Source organism: Podarcis raffonei, chromosome 13 (genome assembly GCF_027172205.1).
Source record: "Podarcis raffonei isolate rPodRaf1 chromosome 13, rPodRaf1.pri, whole genome shotgun sequence".
NCBI lineage: Eukaryota > Metazoa > Chordata > Lepidosauria > Squamata > Lacertidae > Podarcis > Podarcis raffonei.
Window position 1 is genome coordinate 32,474,835 of NC_070614.1, and position 20,493 is coordinate 32,495,327.

Here is a 20,493-nt window from a genome sequence, read left to right on the forward strand (position 1 = left end):
TCCCCTTATGTCCAAAACTGATGAAAAACTTGAAGTGTGTCCCCTCTTTGGAACACATCCTTTTTGGTTAATTCCTGGACAAAGTGCAAAGAAAACGGGGAAATGAAGTGGTTGCGCACGTGTGGTATTTTTATGATTCAGGAATATATATTTTTGCAACACATATACAAAATGCGAGACTACTTGCCTTTTTCAATCTTCAAGATTCCTGCAAAAGAAAATTTGCATTGCTTAGAAATGAAGAGCCTCATTCAAATTAAAAAAGAAAAACAAATTCAAAGAAAATCAGTTTGTAATCTAGAATTAGTAACCAATACTTGTACCCAAAGGACCCTTTACACAGATGGAAGTCTTCTTCTGTCAAATGTCTAATTTATGTTTTAAACTTTGCATATTGTATATTTCATTGTTGTAAGATGCTTTGATACCTCTATGGGATATGCATTTTATATTATAATAAATAAATATAATACCCCTTCTTCAGAGGAAGGGAACCTTTGGTTCAGGTTGAGTCAAAATGAAGGGGAGGAGGGTAAAGGGGAAAATATTTTAGGTGGGTTCATTGCTGGCATCAGTGGTTTTTTCTTAAGTCTTCAGTGTCAAAAGTGCCTCTTTTCTCTTTTTCGATTTATAGAGACAGAGAGCACTCCTAGCTGCCATGTCAAGACCAAGTATGGCTGTTTGGCAATGACACAACATTCATTGCACAGATCAAAACCAATCTAGACACACGATCCACCTATTTTCATCAGAGAAATGTTGGAGGGTATGATATAGTTCTAGGGTATGTTCTAAGTTCTAGCAGACCCAAGCTGCTCAGTAAACATACATAGGATGGCAAAATGGAGGAAGTCACTTGGATTCTGCATGTTCAAAAACTGAAAGATTTTGCAAGACTTACCATTCTCTGCTACTAATTTATCTGCAGAAGAAGCGGGGGTAGAAAACAAAGAAAGAATTACATTTCTTTTCTGATTTATAGAGATAGAGAGCACTACTAGCTGTTGAATGGTTTCTTTAAATGTAAAGGTTCATCATTGTTCCAACCGATGTGTATGTCTTTAAGGGGCCAGAGCAAGGGCCAGAGCAAAATAACAAGACCCAGCTTTGCAGCTGTGAAACATAGCAGGTGCTGCTGAGTTGTATTGATTAAGCTGTGTCAGCATTTGGGTGTAGTATATAAGGAGGAGCACCTAGCTCTCCCATTACCCTGGGGGATGAATTGGTGGTTGGGTCATGGTTGCGGATGTATTTAGTGTAAATGGAGTTTTTGTTTTTGTTATTAAAACCTTGTTTAAGTAATTTTTGAGTCCCTTCTTAATGCATGGTCTCCCCAGCAAGCTCTCTGCGCCGCTACTAAACTGCAAATAGCCAACATCTTTGGTTATGGGCCCAGCTGCTGAGTGGATGACTGCATATTTTTGAACTCTGAGAAAGGTTTGAAAACTCCTTCTCCTGTTGGCATAGTTCTGTGGGTCTGGAAGAGTTCCAGAATGATTGACCGGGTTTCAGAAGCTGAGAAGGCTCTGGTCTTCCCACAGCTGACAGATGAGAACTATAGTTTATGGTCTTTTCGGGTGGAGGCGCTTGCGACCTCTAGAGAAGTATGGACCTATGTAACTGATGACACTCCTGACCCTGTAACTAATGCTTGGTCAAAAGGAGATGCGAAAGCCAGGGCGATAATTAATTTGGCAGTCAGCAACCAGCAAGTAGTTTATATAAGGAATAAGAAAACTGCCAAAGAAATGTGGGACAGTCTTGCAGCAGTGCATATTAGAAAAGAGTCAGCGTCTGCATTGACATTTTTCAAGCAGCTGTACCAGACGAAGTTGCAACCTGGTGGTGATTTGGCAGCACACTTGAGACGTCTGGAGGCAATACGCAGCGAATTAATTCAAAGGGACATGGAGATACCTGATATTCAGTATGTTTTTATCATTCTATGTTCCCTTAATGAGGACTTTGATGGTGTAGCTAGCCAGATATCTGCCATACCACCAGCACAATTAACTGTGGAAGGGGTAACGGCAAGATTATTGGGCGAGCTGGATAGAAGGGAGGCTTGCGCGATAAGCACTCCCATTTCCAGAAAGAATGAGGAACACCACATGCAAACTTGTGGTGATACAACTGCATTTAAAGCTACCAAACGTTGTTGGTTCTGCAATAAGCAGGGACATTTTGCAAAGGACTGCAGATCCAAAAGAAAGCAAAGTACTCCCAAGTCTGTTTCTGTTCGTCAATCACGGTCGTCAGCCCAGCAGCCGACCTCATATCATAAAGACAGAAAAGTGCCGCGAGCTTTTCATGCTCGGACAACAGATCATAAAAGAATTAAAGGTGCCAAGTGGAATTCTTTTGTTGTGGACTCTGGAGCATCCCAGCACATTTGCAACGATCGAAGCTTGTTTATTTCTTTTGAGGAGGAAATTGGTAGTGTAAATTTAGCCAATTCACAAGTCTTGCAGTCGCTTGGCAGGGGTACTGTTAAACTTGACTCTTTAAACATTACGATAGCTAACTGCATTTACTGCCCGTCAGTGGACAATTTATTGTCAGTAAGGTGTTTTGCTCGTCAAGGCATAACTGTGTGTTTCTTGAAATCAATGTGTGAGTTTTTTGATGGGAACAAATGTCTATTGTATGCCCAGGACTCTGATGGTTTATATAGACTGTATTTTCGCACCTACTCCCAATCGCCTATAAATTGCAGAGCAACACAGGCAAGCCAGGGGTTGAGGAATGTTAGGCCACATTCTGGATGTGTCCATGAGGTGCACCGACTTCTAGGACATCTGAATTTTGCTGATGTAATTAAGACAAAGAATATTGTTAATGGCCTCAACTTAAAACCATGTAAATTCTGTATGCAATGTCTATCCTGTTGCAAGAATAAGATTAAGGTTGCATGCAAGGGTAAGTGCTCAGATAGGAAAGTAACTGAGCCATTTGAGCGTGTACATTGTGATTTAGTTGGGCCACTCCCATCATCATTAGGAGGTTCTAAGTACTGGCTTACACTGATAGACCAATATAGTAGATATTGTTGGACTTATGCAATAGCTGAGAAGTCACAAGCATTTGAGAAGTACAAAGTTTATTGTAGCTCAGTAAAAACGCACTTTAACAAACCTATTAGGAACCTGTTTTCTGACCGGGGCGGGGAATTTGTTTCTGAGGATTTTGAGAATTTTCTGGAAGCGCAGGGGACTACTCATGAGTTATCTTGCCCCCAAAGTCCCTGGCAAAATGGGCTTGTTGAAGTTGTGCAGCGTGACCTGCAAGCAGGGGTTAAAACTTATCTGCACGATGCTAATCTGCCCAAAGTTTTTTGGGCTGAAGCGCTCCATGCCATTTGTTATGTTAGAAATCGCAGTTATCATTCTGGTTTAGATGTCACCCCCTATGAGAAGTTGTTTAAAAAACACCCTAATCTGAAATACCTATGCATTTGGGGTTCAGATGTAATAATGCATTATCCCGCTAAGCAGAAATTGGGTGAGCGTAGTGTTCAGGGAAAATTAATGGGCTACCAGCAGGGGGCGTACAGAATTTACGTCCCAGCAACTGGCAAATTTCATATTACCAGAAGCAGGATACAAACTGTAAATTGGAATGGAGTTGCTGTTTTCCAAGATACTAATGGCATAGATAATACTGAGGAAGAAGCAGAAGCAGGGAATGATAGTGATTCTGAATTAATGGAAGAAGACCAAAAGCCTGTTGAATCTGATAATCTGTTTGATGATTTAAAGTTACAGGCACCCAAGGAGAGGTTAGATTCTCTTGAGTTTTCTGACCGTGAGCTTTAGCCTACAGGCACCTCTTCAGTCTGACAATGATAATTTACAACCTGAAACTAGTAGTTAACTTAGTCTCATTAAGTCTGAGGAGTCTGACTCTCCTTCCGGACTGAGACGTTCAGATAGAAAGAGACAGAAGCCACAACGTTTTGCAGATGAGCATTTTAATACTGTGTATGCCAATAAGGTGGTTTTTGAGCCAAAAAGCTACAATGATGTTCAGAATTTACCTAAGCACCAAGCTGTAAATTGGTATAAAGCTATGAACTCCGAGATAGCTTCTTTAAAAGAGCATAACACTTGGTCTCTTGTGCCACAAACCCCAGATATGAGACTTATTGATTCAAAATGGGTTTATAGAGTTAAAGTGAATGACAAAAATGAAGTTGTAAGATACAAAGCTAGATTAGTTGCTGGGGGTTTTCAACAAAATCCAGGCGAAGATTATGATTTGTGTTATTCACCAAGTATAAAATATGAAACAGTTAAGCTTTTGTTAAAAGATGCATCACAACGTGGACATTCTGATTATCACCTAGATATAAAAACTGCATATTTGTTTGCAGATTTAAAAGAACAAATTTTTATGCGTGTTCCTGAAGGCATAGATGCCGCTGAAGGTTTGGTATGCAAATTAAATAAATCCCTTTATGGCCTGCACCAAAGTGGAAGGAATTGGCACCAAACTTTAGCAAAAGAATTGCTGGATATTGGATTTTCACAAGGAAAGGCAGAAAGGAAAGCCCTAAAAGGGAAAGATTTTGGAAGACTTACCAATCCTTTCCTTTAATTCATCTGCAAAGGGCGGGGGGGTAGAAAAAAAGAAAGAATTACATTTCTTTTCCGATTTATAGAGACACAGAACACTCCTAGCTGCCATGTCAAGACCAAGTATGGCTGTTTGGCAATCACACAACATTCATTGCACAGATCAAAACCAAACTAGACACTTGGTGCCCCTATTTTCATCAGAAAATGTTGGAGGGTGTGATATAGTTCTGGGGCATGTTCAAAGTTCTAGCAGACCCAAGCTGCTCAGTAAACATATGCGGGATGGCATAATGGAGGACGTCACTTGGATTCTTCATGTTCAAGAACGGAAAGATTTTGCAAGACTTACCATTCTCTGCTACTAATTTACCTGCAAAAGAAGCGGGGGGGGGGGGACAAAGAAAGAATTTCTTTTCATTTCTGATTTATAGAGACAGAGAGCACTACTAGCTGCCATTTCTCCTCAGCAGGTTATGACAATATCACCGTGTCAAATTCAAGTATGGCTGCTTGGCAATGACACAGCATTTGTTGCACAGAACCAAACCAAACTAGGCACATAGTTCTGGGGCATGCACAAAGTTCCAGCAGACCCAAGTTATTCCCCCCAACACACACCTCCCACCACATAGGATGGCAAAATGGAGAAAATCATTTGGATTTAGATGTTCAAACCTGAAATATTTTACAAGACTTACCAATTATTGCCTTTGAATCATCTGGAAACGGAGGGTGGGGGGGGAGAAAAGAAAAAAAATTACTTTTCCTCCACATAGAAATAAAAAGTGAAATGCACTAAAAACAATACAATGTCATTACCGGAGACCATTCCAAAATCAGGGTGCCTGTGACACATCAGGGTTTATGGAAATACACTTTGGTGGAATCTACATACATATAAAAACTGTTCTGAAATTGCTTTTTTAAAAAAGTTTTTAAAAATACATTGAATTTTCCATAAGGCTCACCATCGCCATCTAGCATCACATTGTATATTGCACTTAAAATGTTTGATTAGCAACTGTATAACTGAGTCCTTTATTTGAATTGGGAATTCATATTAAATGTTTTTTTCTTTTACTATTAAACATTGTTCATTTTGAAAATAATAAATATATTTTATAAGAAACCAATGTCCCTGAGCCCCAGGTCTTGATGATATTTCATAAATATTTTAGATATTTTCATGCGACCCCCCACCACCACCAACTTAGCCTCTCATTTATAACATGCAAAATTCCCCTGCAGAGAGGTGTTGGAGGGTGTGATATAGTTCTGGGGCATGTTCAAAGTTCTAGCAGACCCAAGCTGCTCAGTAAACATATGCGGGATGTCATAATGGAGGACGTCACTTGGATTCTTCATGTTCAAGAACGGAAAGATTTTGCAAGACTTACCATTCTCTGCTACTAATTTACCTGCAAAAGAAGCGGGGGGGGGACAAAGAAAGAATTTCTTTTCATTTCTGATTTATAGAGACAGAGAGCACTACTAGCTGCCATTTCTCCTCAGCAGGTTATGACAATATCACCGTGTCAAATTCAAGTATGGCTGCTTGGCAATGACACAGCATTTGTTGCACAGAACCAAACCAAACTAGGCACGTAGTTCTGGGGCATGCACAAAGTTGCAGCAGACCCAAGCGATCTTCTCCCCCCCGCCAGCCTTCAGAACAGGTCCGGGGACAGAGGGGAAGCGCAGCGCGTCTTCCCCGCTGTCCCCGGACCTCTTCTGAAGGCGGGCGGCAGGGAGGGGAGCCCTTCTCCCCACCGCCAGCCCCGCAATCTCCGGGGACAGCAGGGAAGTGCAGCGCGTCTTCCCCGCTGTCACCGACCTGGTCTGAAGGCGGTCTCCATAGGAACGCATTAATTGATTTTCAATGCATTCCTATGGGAAACCATGCTTCGCAAGACGAAAAACTCGCAAGAAGAAAAAACTCGCGGAACGAATTAATTTCGTCTTGCGAGGCACCACTGTAATATGCTTCAGGATAAGTATTTTCGGGTGCACTCCGCGGTGACCCGGAAGTAACGGAGCGCGTTACTTCCAGCTTTTGCTACTCACGCATGTGCAGACAGTCAAAATGACGTCACACGCATGCGCAGAAGCGGCGACCCACGCATGCGCAGATGTGCAGTCGTGTCTTGCGTTATATAACATGCAAAATTCCCCTGCAGAGAGGTACGTCCTCAAAACCCAGTACAGTCATACGTGAAGTAATATGCTTCAGGATAAGTTGCGCTCCACGGTGACTCAGAAGTAACGGAGCGCGTTACTTCCAGGTTTCACCTCTCGCGCATGCTCAGACGGTAAAAAATGCGGACGGAGCTCCAGAACGGATCCCGTTCGCATCCCGAGGTACTACTGTACTCTGAGAAGGTCTAGCTATATTCAATTCAGTGTGCAAGAACCCCACACATTCTGTAGCCAAACTTTTTAAAAGAAGAAAAGAAGAAGATGAGGAGGAGGACTATGAAATACTGAAATATCCTGAAGCACAGCATTAGACTTCTCAAGTACAAAGCCATTTCCGACTCAGGAGGAGAGGGGGTTGCGGGCAAAACCCCCTCCCACCCTCGCGGGGGCTGGCCCTTTGCCCCCGCGAGACCCAGGGAATTCCCGGGGTGTGCCTCCCAAAGGGGGCGTGGCCAAAGCCGTACTTAAGGCCAGGCACGCCCCGGGATCTCCCTCTTCCCCTCCTTTCGTCAGCTGTGAGGTTTTCCCATCCCACCCACCCTTAGGCTCTTAGGCTTAGTCAGGTACGACCTTGCTATGGACTCCGGTTGGTCGCCGCAAGGGGCCTGGTAGGAATTTTTCCAAGTTGGCACACTTCCTGCCTTTTGGTTTTTTCGCCTACCTCGTAGCAATCGTCACAACTTCCTGGTATTGGCGGTTAGGCATTGGCAGGGGTTAATTGTTATGCAAATGGACGGGGGGGAAGGAACTGCCATCACCTTCCCCCAATGGAAGCGGTAGTCCGTTAGAGGACTCCGGGGGGCGTTGCCTTGTCCGAAACCTGGGAAGGTAAGGGCCTCCGGCACGCCCCCGAGCGGTGACACCCGTGGGATCCTAGTTGGCGTACTTCAACAGGACCCCCACGGCTTGTGGGCAACCCCCCTCCCGGTCACCATGCCGGGTAGTCGATAGGTGCCAATGCCTAAGGCCAATACCTTCAATTCTCTAATCAATAAAGTTGTGGCCTTTTACGTCCATTAACCTTAATTAACGTGTCCGTGTCTTTATTTCACATGGGGGAGGGGACTTGCCACGCAATGAAAAGTTAGGAAAATATATGAGAAGAAACAAGTGACTAAGATGTGAGGTCAAGCTACACAACTGAAAATCCACATTTTTTCTTTATGAAAATTCACCAACATTTCAGTCCTTATTTCTCCTAATACACACATTTTTGAAGGCAATTTCCTTTAATATGATGCATTATTTTCACTAATATGTGTATTTTGGGGGTAGACTTTCCTCTAATGTATTTCTGGTTGAAAAAATGAATTACAAAATGCAATACATTGGCATTTTGATTTCCATCTTGATTTGCTAAGTCCAAAGCAGGTAGATCAACATTAAAATGTAAACCACATTAAATTTCCCAACTATCTGTTGGGGAAGTGACTCTGATTGCCTGAAGCAGCTTTTAAACTATACTCATTTTAGCAGTTTAAAGAGCAATTACTGGCTGTAGTAAATACGTATTGATTTAACCGGTATGCATTTCTTCTCTGTATCCAAAAACACACCACTCATTTTTATAAACATAGGTACAAAAAAAGAAGGTTTCTGTAACAGTTCACATCTACAGTTAAATGACATTAAGAAAATGACAGATTTAAAATACTTACGTCTCTCTTTGCACTTAGAACAAAGAAGGCAGATGGGAAGCAACAGAATGATTAGGAAGGGTAGCCAAGGGAAAGTGGTAGGATAAAGGGCATCTGAAACACACATTAAAATCTCAGTTACAGCCACTTATTTCTCCTAAAGATTTCAAGTTGCAAAACTAACCTAACCAGAGTCTGCCTTTGCCACTCACCTTCATTGCCCAAAACTCTCCTGAACTTCCTATTTTGGGAGGGATTGAGCTGAAGTTGTGCCGGGGGGCAGCCTTCAGCTATGATCTGCCTGCCTCTCTGCTGAATAGTGGATATGGGATAGAAGCCAGAAGACACTTCAGCCATTACCCCAGATGATAACTGATGAAATGCTGCTGAGCAGAACTACAGTGTTATTTCCAGTTACGAACTTGATCCGTTCCAGAGGTCTGTTTTTAACCCGAAACTGTTCTTAACATGAGGCGCGCTTTCGCTAATGGCACCTCCCTCTGCCACCACACCACCGGCATGTGATTTCTGCGCACATCCCAGGCCAATGATCGCAACAAGGGGATCTACTTCCGGGTTAGCAGAGCTCGTAACCCAAAGCATTTGTAAGGAAGGCGGTACGTAATACAAGGTTCCACTGTACAGTCGTAGATAATCTGGATAATCCATTCAAACAAAGAGTATGGTGTACTTCAGAGGCATCAAAATCAAATAAATTTCCCAAACCTCTCTCTTCTTATAGTACTTGTACTGAAAACACAGTGAAAGCATTTAACCTCTTGGCCCTTTTGCTTCACCCCTACTCACCAGAAATCAGGATTCTCAATTCACTCTCCATCTCTAGCAGTTCATTGATGATTTTGCAAGAGACTTTATGGTCAACTCTTGATTCTGTTGTAATGGAACTGGAAACACTGAAGTTCCCTGCCTTGGTCTCCATGATTGTAGTGTCTAACTGCTTACTTCAGACTTTCCCTTCACTGTCCAGGCAGAGAGCCTTGGGCTTTGGGTACCAACCGTTGGAGCTGCAGGTGAGGCCAATCCCCCAGCCTTTATAATCCACCAAGGCAATGGTGGGCTCTGTTCCTTTTGCTGCAAAAGAAGAACACCACATATTAATTTTCCATTGCTCCAAGTATCATACAACCTGTCTAGAGTTTCTGCACCAGGAATGATACTTTATTACAGTCAGTTCTTACAGTACACATTTTCCATTGCTCCAAGTATCATAGAACCTGTCTAGAACACATGGATCAAATATCTGAAGAATAGGACTATACCTTTACCTTTACCTTTACCATTTCACCACACCAGCAGAATGCATGTGTCAACTAAAGCTGTATTCTATAGGCAAACTTATCTGAAAATGAGGCATGTGTAGGATTTTACTTTTGTTTTTATATAATACGATTTATGTTCTTACACTATTTCAGTTTAGATCTGATAAAAGAAATGTATTGCATATATAGTTATATATTTTTTTTTCAAAAGCTATCTGTCTCTATTGCAAGTAGACAGATTATGTTTCCCACACACACACACACACACACATCTTGTCAGCATTTCAGATAATCGAATACACTGCTCCAATATTGTTAAACCACAATACTAAATTTAAAAAGTCGCAGGTAAATTGTGTTGTGCGGCACCATGTGTGCATGTCACACAGTTACTGCTCTTTCTGTCCTACACCGCTCACTAATCCACTTTCCTCATGTAAATGTTGATACAGAGCTTTTCACAACACAACATATTGAGGTATAAGAAATATTCCCATAATGGGAAACTGCATCCTCTGAAGTGAAAATCAGGTTTTGTGGAAAGAGTCTAGAATTGGCTGGTAATACATATGTACTGAAATGAATGACTATATGAGAGATCCATATTTAACTAAAGAGCTTGAAAAGCAGGGCAAACCCTTCAAGTTGAGAGATGGTCAATGTCATCCCCAACTGAGAAGACCAGGAACATGAAGGAAAAAAGTCTGAGACGTACCATGGCAGAGCTAACTCTGTGTGCCAAGGGATAAATATCACTTGCCAGTGTCAAATGGGAGTGGCAAAGAAGCAGCCATTTTATGTCCATTACAAATGAAAGAAGCAATGACGAGCATTCAGGATTGTGTGGCTAGGAAGGATCTCTGCATAAAGGAGCATGCTGCCTTCATTCTTCCTTCTCTCAAACACACACACACACAAACACAAACACAAATTTATATTTGTAAACTTACATTTTGCATAGAAGCCCCTGAAATTCACTATCATAAGTATATTTGCAAATGTGGCTTGAAAGTTTCTACACGAAGGTAAACTAATTCTATATATATCCTGAATGGAAGCAAGCGAAAAGCCTTGCTCCTTTCACCTGGTCACAAATTCATTATTAAACAAGCACATTCCAATAATTAAAAGAATGAAATGCAATTCTGGAAATGTTTTTTCTTACCTTCTTAGCAAACTGAGATTTGTTCATCAGTTCCTGTACCTTCCTCCCGCTTCAGGTGGATCTGTGTTACGTTAATTATTTACTTTGATTTTCCTGCTCTGCATCAAGATAAGTAACTGCCAACACTTTGCTCTACAGTTAATGGCCCTGTGACAGTCAGCACCTGACTCCAAAGGATAGAGTGTCCCATGCAAACACTAAGCTCCACAGATACTTGTAGAGCTAATGCAGTGATGACAGGGCTTCATTTGAAAGGACAGTCCTATATGATTGACTCTCTATCCCAAGTCTGGTTTAAAGATAACCTTAAGAAGGGAGAACAGAGACCTTGAAGTACTGCAGCAACAATTAGCCTCAGGACAACAGCCCAAGCAGTCACACAAGTCTCCTGGTCACATCCCTCTTTTCCTGATTTGTTTATGCTACTAACGTTAAAGGAGGAGATTCAGCAGTGTATGCAGGCACACAGCTCATTCATTCTAAATCACGATAGACCAGGCAATCTGAATTAATGCAGTGAATGTACAGCTTAGCCCTGTTTAAAGCCTTGCTTGCTACAAATCTATTTCTACTCAGCTATAGTTTCTTTCTTCTCAATAATTTGATGTGATTGGCACCCACGTGGAAGAGTGTGCTTTCAATAGTGAGGTCAACCTGTTGGAAAGTTACAGCGCCTGCATGGAAACTGATACCAGGGACACATGTTTTCCTGTGGTTGTGCTGCTGTAGAGGCTCCATGGTGTTTATTCTCTCTGTGCTCCTCCTAGCAGTTATTCCTCCTCTGGTCACTGCTGTGGATGTACAACCTGACTGTCTGACTCTAGGCACTGCGGTCATCTGCAAGGGATTCCCATGTGACCGGGTTAATGTTGGGAGCCTTCATGACACATCTACAGACATATGATGTACACAACCACATTTACTCTTAGATCCTGAGATTGAGAAATGGCATCTGTCAAGAGCATACAATGTCAAGTTCTCATGGGCTTTACTTCTGGAGGTATGTCTCATTGTGCCACCACCAAAGGGTTCTTTAGAGCAGGTACAATGGAAATGCTAGCACAGCCCAAGGTGTACTTGCTGTTTACAAGGTAGAACAGCACCTGAGCCCTTGAACTGGTAAGCGGTGGCTTTGCAGGATGGCTCCACTGCCCCCAGTGAGATCCACTAATAGATACCTCTTACAGTAGTCTCCTGCTGGTGGAGAAGCCTATTGGCTCTCTCCACTGGTTAGAATTCAGAGTCCAACATCTTCTGAAGGGTATCAGGTTTGAGAAGGCTGAATTAAATCCATATGACAGATTTAGCTGTGCCACTCTCTTATAGTTTACCAGTATATTTAAATCTCTGCTTCTAAACACACACTGTCTTTTGTTGTGGTGTAAGACTTTCTAGTAACTCCCCTTTCACTGTCCAGCTTTCAGATACATGGTTCTCAAAGTTTCCTTCAGAACTTTTATTTTCTTCACCTTTGCTCAATGGTAACATGACATGCAGCGCACCCAGTAACTAACAAGGCTTTCAGCTAAACAGCTGGTGAAATCCAGATATGTGCTTATGTAAGATTTACTATGGGCTGCTGTAATATATATGTGACTTGTGGACTAGTTGGATATTGTTGGTGTGTGTGTATAATTACTAGAACCACATTATATGAGAATAAGAATGGACTCATTTCCTACTTGGCTTGCTAAAGTATTATCATTGTTGTTGTTTTGTATTTGAATTTCAAACTTCATGAGTCTACACATTTTGAAAGTGAAACCAGTGCACCCACATTTGTTGCTGTCTGTAACCCCTATCCCTGAACTGGCAGGTGAGTGTGGGCCCAGGTTTTGAGAATTAGGCCCTAAGTCACATGATCATGCTAGATTGTATTTGGAATAAGAGTATGCCTTGCCTTGCCCCATCATGTCCCTACCACCCCCTTTTTACTCTTACACTGGCTTTTGTTTCACCAGTGGAGATTTATGCTGATATATATCTCCAGCTCAGCCAGCACAGGGAACTTAACCAGCATTGCCCTGGCTCAGCTGGGAAAATCTAATAATAATAACAATAATAATAATAATAATAATAATAATAATAATAATAATAATAATATATTTATATGCCACACATCTGAGCTACCCCAAACCACTCTGGGTGGCTTCCAACAAATTAAAACATGATAGGACACCAAACATTTAAAACTTCCCTATACAGGGTTGCCTTCAAATGTCTTCTAAAAGTCAGATAGTGTTTATTTCCTTGACATCTGATGGGAGGGTGTTGCACAGGGCAGGTGCAACTGCTGAGAAGGCTCTCTAAACTCTCTTATCTGGACAGATCCTGGGCTTGGACTGCACTGCTAATTTGGAATATAGGATAATCTCCAACATTCTCATGTGTGACTGAGAGATTGGTTACTTCTTCTTCCTATATAACAAACCAATAGGCAAAATACATTTGCCACGATTTCTATGCTTTCTATGATATCCATATTTATAGGCCTAGGATGTCAGCAAGCAGAATTCCCAGGTATTTTTATTGTGTTGAACAGACAAGTGTACCATTATTAACACAACAGAATGAACATCACTTTCATAATTCCATCTACCTGTGGTTACATCATTTAATGTTTACCAATGACATTGCAATCAGACACAACCATATGGTAGGATTTGAAGGTTAAGTGTGCATAACAGTGGGAAACAAAAAAAAAGGTTCCTTGCATGGTTAAAGGCAGGAAAAGAGTAAATAAAATAATAAACCAAAAAAAATCTGATGGAAGTCTTCTCAGATCTTCTGGGGACTGTAAAGCTTCCAAATCCCACTTTCAAACTTCTTCCATATCATCAATTTCCGTAAATTGTCATGCATTGTGAGGATGCAGCATCGGCATGTGAAATGTTTGAGGTCTCTCAGGCAGGTTGCATGCACAATGGAGTAATAGTTGCATAGGCTGTTGTTTCTATATTTCCAGATGGTGATGGCTTGGAAATTTGAAAAAATAATAATAACAGTTACCTATTGATATTGGCTTTTTGACAGAAGTAATTTGGGGCCAATTGTTGTTATGGCAAGAAAAAACTGCTAACCTACCCAAAGAATATCTGGAATATACTTGTAGTTTTACACAGTATTCCAGGGTCCTTGGTACATAGGAGGGGCTGTGAGTGGGCAAGCTACAATAGTCCACTCCCTTGGGTAATACCAGGCCAATGCAGAGCTTCTCTGAGGACCAGGGAGGGAGTTTTGTTAGAATAAAGTTTTTGGCATGACAGTGTAAGTCCAGCAGGTCCCTGGCAGGTTCCCCCAGCTAGCTTAGCCATCCGAGTCCTGGAGCAAGTGTACCAGACAGCCCCCTACCCCTGAACAGCCCTCGGTAAACTAAACAGAGACAGAATTGAATAAGGTCTACTGCACTAAGACAGATCACCCCAGATTTGGCTGAGACATTGTACTCACTGCTGTTTGGAGGAGTCCTGTAAGTCTGCCATCTGAAAACAAATTCAAAGTTAGTCTAGTCACACAGTAAAATTTCAAGGATGATGTGTACTTATATGTATGTGTACAATCGTAACATGTATCAACCTTTTTTTTAGGAGTGGTTCATCCCTGATCATCAGGCTCCATCATCTGCTTCAAAGAGAACAATGCCCACACAGCTCCTCAAGGGCCATTGCCATCACTGACACCTCCTGCTAGTAATGAGCTTCTTCTCCAGGGGAAGGTGTCTGAGAATCAGTCAGCACTGACACAAACACACCTCACAGGCCCCATTCACTCACCAAAGTGCTAATTTGCTTTCTCAGTTTGCTTTTCCAGAGCAGAAATACCTCTCGTTTGCTATGTCAAGACTTCTTTCTGCCCTACTCTTCAAAAGGTAGAGGCAGGGTGTATGTAGCTCCTTGGATCAATGTCTCAGCTCACATTTAGCCATATAATTCACTGCTGTAGCTTTACTCTTGTTTGCCTGGGTACCACCCAGGTCTATGCATTAAAGGGTTTGACAGAAACAGAAAGTTTGAGTTCTTCATCCGACAGTGAGGGTCAGGACAGGCATTTCGACAGGGTCTGATGAGAGTTATAATCCAACAGTGTCTGGGTGGTTCTTCTTTTTCTTAAATAAGGGAAATGTTTAAAGCATAATCTTCTGAGCTTTGTGTATAGGTTTTTACATTAATCAAACTTTTAAAGTTCACTTGTAATAACATGAATATGTCTTTTAAAATAGGTAGGAGTATAAGATTTTGTGGACTTGTATAAATAGGTATAAAATAATGGAACCAGGAGGGGGAATTGGAAGGAAGTCAATTAAGATGTATTATTTTGATTGTTGCATCAACAACAACAACAAAAACAGTGTCTGAACAGAGGAGCTATCCTGAGAATGCATCTGACTAAGAGGTCAGAGAGGGCAACAGAAACAGTTGTATACTATAGGCGTGCAAAAATAGCTCTCTGGAAATGTGTGTCGCAATCAAATTCAACCATTCTGGTAAGGCTACACTGAGAGAAGCCTTCCAAAACAGCTATGTGGGCATCTGTGCTTGTTGAATGAGTCACGTGGGTGAGGAACCACAGTGAGAACATTCTTTCCCACAGCCCACAACTTCTATTTATAAGCCTATTCTACCAAATAATGTATTACAATTTTTGTAGGTAAGCATGAACCAGAAGCTTCACTGAATTAGAAATAACTGCAGAAAGATCTAGTTTCTCCTGGAGACACAAGGGTTTGCATCTGAGCTCATTGGAATGCAGCTGCATAACAAAATAAAACCACTGTACCTTTCATTAGGTTTGGAGAGTGAAAGGATTTTTTAAAACTTAATTAAATTTGTGGTTTTCATGTTCCAGAACATAATACAGTGGTACCTCGCAAGACGAAATTAATTCGTTCCGCGAGTTTTTTCTTCTTGCGAGTTTTTCGTCTTGCGAAGCACAGTTTCCCATAGGAATGCATTGAAAATCAATTAATGCGTTCCTATGGAAACTGCCTTCAGACCAGGTCCGGGGACAGTCTGTCCCCCGACCTCTTCTGAAGGCTGGGGGGGGGACAAGGGCTTCTCTTCCCACCGCCAGCCTTCAGAAGGCTGTTCTGAAGGCTGGCGGTGGGAAGAAAAGCCCTTCTCCCCACCTCCCGCCCCGCAAGCTCCGGGGACAGAGGCGAGGGTGCAGCGTGCCTTCGCCTCTGTCCCCGGACCTCTTCTGAAGGCCGGCGGGGGCGAAGGGCTTTCCTCCCCACGGCCAGCATTTTAAAAGTGGTCTGGGGATAGCGGTGAAGCACGCTGCGGTTTCCCGCTATCCCGGACCACATTTGAAGGCAGGCGGTGGGGAGCAAAGACTTTCGCCCCCCACCGGCCTTCAGAAGAGGTCCACGAAGGCCGGCAGGGGGCGAGGAGCTTTGCTCCCGACCGCCAGCATTTTAAAAGCGGTCTTCTTGCGAAGCAAGCCCATAGGGAAATTCGTCTGGCGAAGCACCTCGAAAAAATGGAAAACTCTTTCTTCTTGCAAGTTTTCCGTCTTGCGAGGCATTCGTCTTGCGAGGTACCACTGTATTTGTATCCTAAAACTAAATTCTGCCTTTCACACAGAAACCTCCAAGGGATTGTATAGCAATACTAAAAAGCTACACCTGAATTCAAAGTTCTTAATCATTCATTTTAGATATTTCAAACACACATTACAGTCACATGATTAAGTGAAGCGCACATCTCTCTTCCTAGTTTTTCAGCAGAAACATGTATATACTCGGTTTTAGAGCATTTTTCCACAGTTGCAAAGTCTGCAAACTTAACTCTTCAGACCAAAAAATATAAAGTTGCTAAACATTCTTCAGATCCTCTGATTGTGTGCTAGACTTGTGGCAAGATTCATGATGCAAGTGTGGTTGTCATGACCCTCAGTCCAAAGAGAGAAAAGAATTATCTTACACTGAACTTCTTCAGAGATCAGGTTTCTGCTGTTGTCCTTGACTGCAGTTTCTTCCCTAAGAAAAACAAGAGACAAATGCATTTGTGATGCTGCATATTTACTGGTTCTGTAGGCAGAAAGCCTTTTGTCCAACAGTGGCAGTGGGGAGATGCAGGAACCTTGCCAGAAAAAAGTTTAGGAGAAAGTGTAAAAAAAACAAGAAACAAAAATCCTCACACATTCTCAACAATAGGGTTGAACAAAGTGCATGAAAAAAGATGATTTTCTATGTTACTATGAACTTGTTTTTGGAGTGCTTGAAATATATTCCCATTTTCTCTGTTTCTAAGCTGCTCTGAGCATGATTTTTGTGTGTGGAAAAGCAGCAAACAAATAAAGTGAATGAAGAAATGAAAATCTTACACATATTCGTAAGGAATGTGTTCAGTATTAGCCCCCTTGAAGATCTCTGAAGACACAGCACTAAAACAAAAAGAAGAAAGGCAAAGAAGCTGTCATAAATTAGGGCTGACATATGTCTGGATTTCCCCAAACATTACTGGGATTTCAAAGGCGGAATTGACATCCAGGTGGAATTTCTGAAAGGCGGTGCTTTGTCCTGGATCTTAGGCTAGTCAATCAAAAAATTGCTTTTGGGGGGTGTTTTAGTAAAGGCAGGGGGCAGTTCCATGAAGGAGGAGTGGCCATTTTCCCTAACAGAATTCAGTTTTGTACTTTCTTTTTGCTAACATTTGGATCCCTTCCAATCAGGATTCAGGCCTCACCATGGGACTGAAACTGCCTTGGTCGCGCTGGTTGATGATCTCCGGCGGGCTAGGGACAAAGGTGAGAGCTGTTTCCTAGTTCTGCTGGATCTCTCAGCGGCCTTTGACACCATCGACCATAACATCCTTCTGGACCGTCTAGAGGGGCTGGGAGCTGGGGGCACTGTCATACAGTGGTTCCGCTCCTTCCTCCTGGGCCGTGTCCAGAAAGTGGTGGTGGGGGATGAGTGTTCAGACCCCTGGGCTCTCACTTGTGGGGTGCCTCAGGGTTCTGTCCTCTCCCCCATGCTTTTTAATATCTATATGAAGCCGCTGGGAGAGATCATCAGGGGGTTTGGACTGGGTGTTCATCAGTATGCAGATGACACCCAGCTCTACCTCTCCTTTAAATCAGAACCAGTGAAGGCGGTGAAGGTCCTGTGTGAGTGCCTGGACGCGGTTGGAGGATGGATGGCGGCTAACAGATTGAGGTTGAATCCTGACAAGACAGAAGTACTGTTTTTGGGGGACAGGGAGCGGGTTGGTGTGGGGGATTCCCTGGTCTTGAATGGGGTAACTGTGCCCCTGAAGGACCAGGTGCGCAGCCTGGGAGTCATTTTGGACTCACAGCTGTCCATGGAGGCGCAGGTTAACTCTGTGTCCAGGGCAGCTGTCTACCAGCTCCACCTGGTACGCAGGCTAAGACCCTACCTGCCCGCGAACTGTCTCGCCAGAGTGGTGCATGCTCTAGTTATCTCACGCTTGGACTACTGCAACGCGCTCTACGTGGGGCTACCTTTGAAGGTGACCCGGAAACTGCAATTAATCCAGAATGCGGCAGCTAGACTGGTGACTGGGAGTGGCCGCCGGGACCACATAACACCGGTTCTGAGAGATCTGCATTGGCTCCCAGTACGTTTCCGAGCATGATTCAAAGTGTTGGTGCTGACCTTTAAAGCCCTAAACGGCCTCGGTCCTGTATACCTGAAGGAGCGTCTCCACCCCCATCGTTCAGCCCGGACACTGAGAACCAGCGCCGAGGGCCTTCTGGCGGTTCCCTCATTGCGAGAAGTGAGGCTACAGGGAACCAGACAGAGGGCCTTCTCGGTAGTGGCGCCCGCCCTGTGGAACGCCCTCCCATCAGATGTCAAAGAGATAAATAATTACCTGACATTCAGAAGACATCTTAAGGCAGCCCTGTTCAGGGAAGTTTTTAATATGTAACGCTGTACTGTTTTTAACACTGATTGGGAGCCGCCCAGAGTGGCTGGGGAAACTCAGCCAGATGGGCGGGGTATAAATAATAAATTATTATTATTATTATATAACATATGCATGTTTGTGCACAATTTCTCCCACACACAAATCTATGCACACGGATATTACTCTCCAACATTTTTTGTTGGAGACTTGCATTGCAAGTGTGTGTTTTAAAGGAAAACTGTGTTTCAGTTCCCATATTGTTCCTGTAAGTGTGAATTAGGTAAGGTCACTTCAAATGGGAACAGAATTTATTCCTCACCCCTACACAGTTATCAGATTTGCCGAAACTTGAAAAATCAACCCTTTTCATGGTAGAGTATCATAGTTTCAGGTTACCATCACTCACCTTTCTTCATCACTCACCTTTCTTGACCAAAAGGTAGATCAAAAATACCAACACCAGAATGGCACCACCCACACCTCCACATATAATTCCCCAATTCGGCCCTGCTAAAAAAAGAAGAAGAACCTGAATTAGATCAAAAAAGAAAAGGGAATCTTCATTTAGTTTCCCTCAGAAAGCCAAAATTAGCCCCACCTAAATCAGGCTAGGCTTGCCATACGTCTGGAAAATTCCAGATATGCAAGGAAATTGGATGCCTAAAATGGTGTCCTGGGAAAATTTTTTGAATTTTAAGAGATGTCTGGAATTTACTGTAAGTATGGCAACCTGCCCCCACCCATTTTCCCCCATTGAGCAGCGGAAGGAATGACCCCCCCCTTATGTGGGAGACCCAAAGCGTGCTTGTGCTCCCCATCTCCCCACATGCAGCATCCCCAACTGAGGAGCAGAGGAGCATGGAGGATGGTGGGAAAAGGGCGAGAGTAGCCCCGAGCTCCTGCCAGCCTCCAGGGAGGAAAAAATAGACAGTTATTCTGCTCCCACCTTCTTCTCCCCTCAAGAGCCGCAGCGTCCATAGCTGCTGCCTCAAGGACAATTGCTCCCCTTTCCAGGACACAGAGCAGGAGGCGAGGAGCCCATCTAAAAGGGAACAGGGTGCCTGTGGCTACTTCTTTAAATTTATTTTTTGTTTGTTTGTTTTGGGGGGGAGGCTGAGGTGTCAGGAATTTTACCTTTAATGGCAAGACTAAATCAGGCAGCACTACTCCCTCATATCTTTTGAATAAATAAAATATTTAGCCATTTTTCTCTGTATACCAAACTGGCTCAATTGATGGCAATCATTGGTCAAAAAAGAAGAAAAAATCAGACATTGACATCAAGAGTGCTATCAAACTTTCTACAGTGACAAAAAGATTCTATTAATGTGGTCTTAGGGCATTAATGGTCTCTGTTGGGAAATGATAAAAAATATGTTTTATTTTCATGATTGTGTTTGAGTATAAATTGCATTATGTTGTTTTTGTGTTCAGATTTAAAATGGCAAACAATCAAATAATCAATCAATCAAATAAGTATTTTTACGCACTAATGCTGCTTATTTACCATTGGAATCATAATAACCTGGGCAGGAGAAAAATGGACAATATCAGAAAAGCATGGCTCATCATCCCATCAAGAACAGCAAAGCTCTAATTGTGCTCTATCAAGTCAGTGGTGCCAAACTGAACTGTGGATCAGAATTCAACTCCTGATTGGATCACACACTTCTCTGGATTTTGTAATGCAGTTTTGCCACAAAAGGGGCCCACAGAAATATGTTTTTTAATATAACATGTGTATTTTATTTGGAAATGCATTGAAAAACA

The 20,493-nt window shown here is 42.7% G+C and overlaps 2 long non-coding RNA genes across 3 annotated transcripts in view; both read right to left on the bottom strand.

Moving 5' to 3' along the window:
• LOC128401059 (uncharacterized) overlaps positions 1 to 20,493 on the bottom strand; it is a 34,782-nt gene that overhangs the window by 11,554 nt on the left and 2,735 nt on the right. Inside the window, exon 3 of one of the 2 annotated variants that reach the window (XR_008327421.1) lies at positions 20,230 to 20,248. The exons of the other annotated variant lie outside the window; for it this stretch is intronic. This is a non-coding gene — a long non-coding RNA (uncharacterized LOC128401059). Of the gene's footprint in view, positions 1 to 20,229; positions 20,249 to 20,493 lie in introns of those variants that run through there. 2 annotated transcript variants of the gene reach the window in all.
• Positions 7,932 to 11,120, bottom strand: LOC128401057 (uncharacterized). Its single transcript, XR_008327418.1, has 3 exons — positions 10,856 to 11,120; positions 9,218 to 9,502; positions 7,932 to 8,524 (listed from the first exon to the last, which is right to left on the bottom strand). It is a non-coding gene; the product is annotated as an uncharacterized LOC128401057 (long non-coding RNA).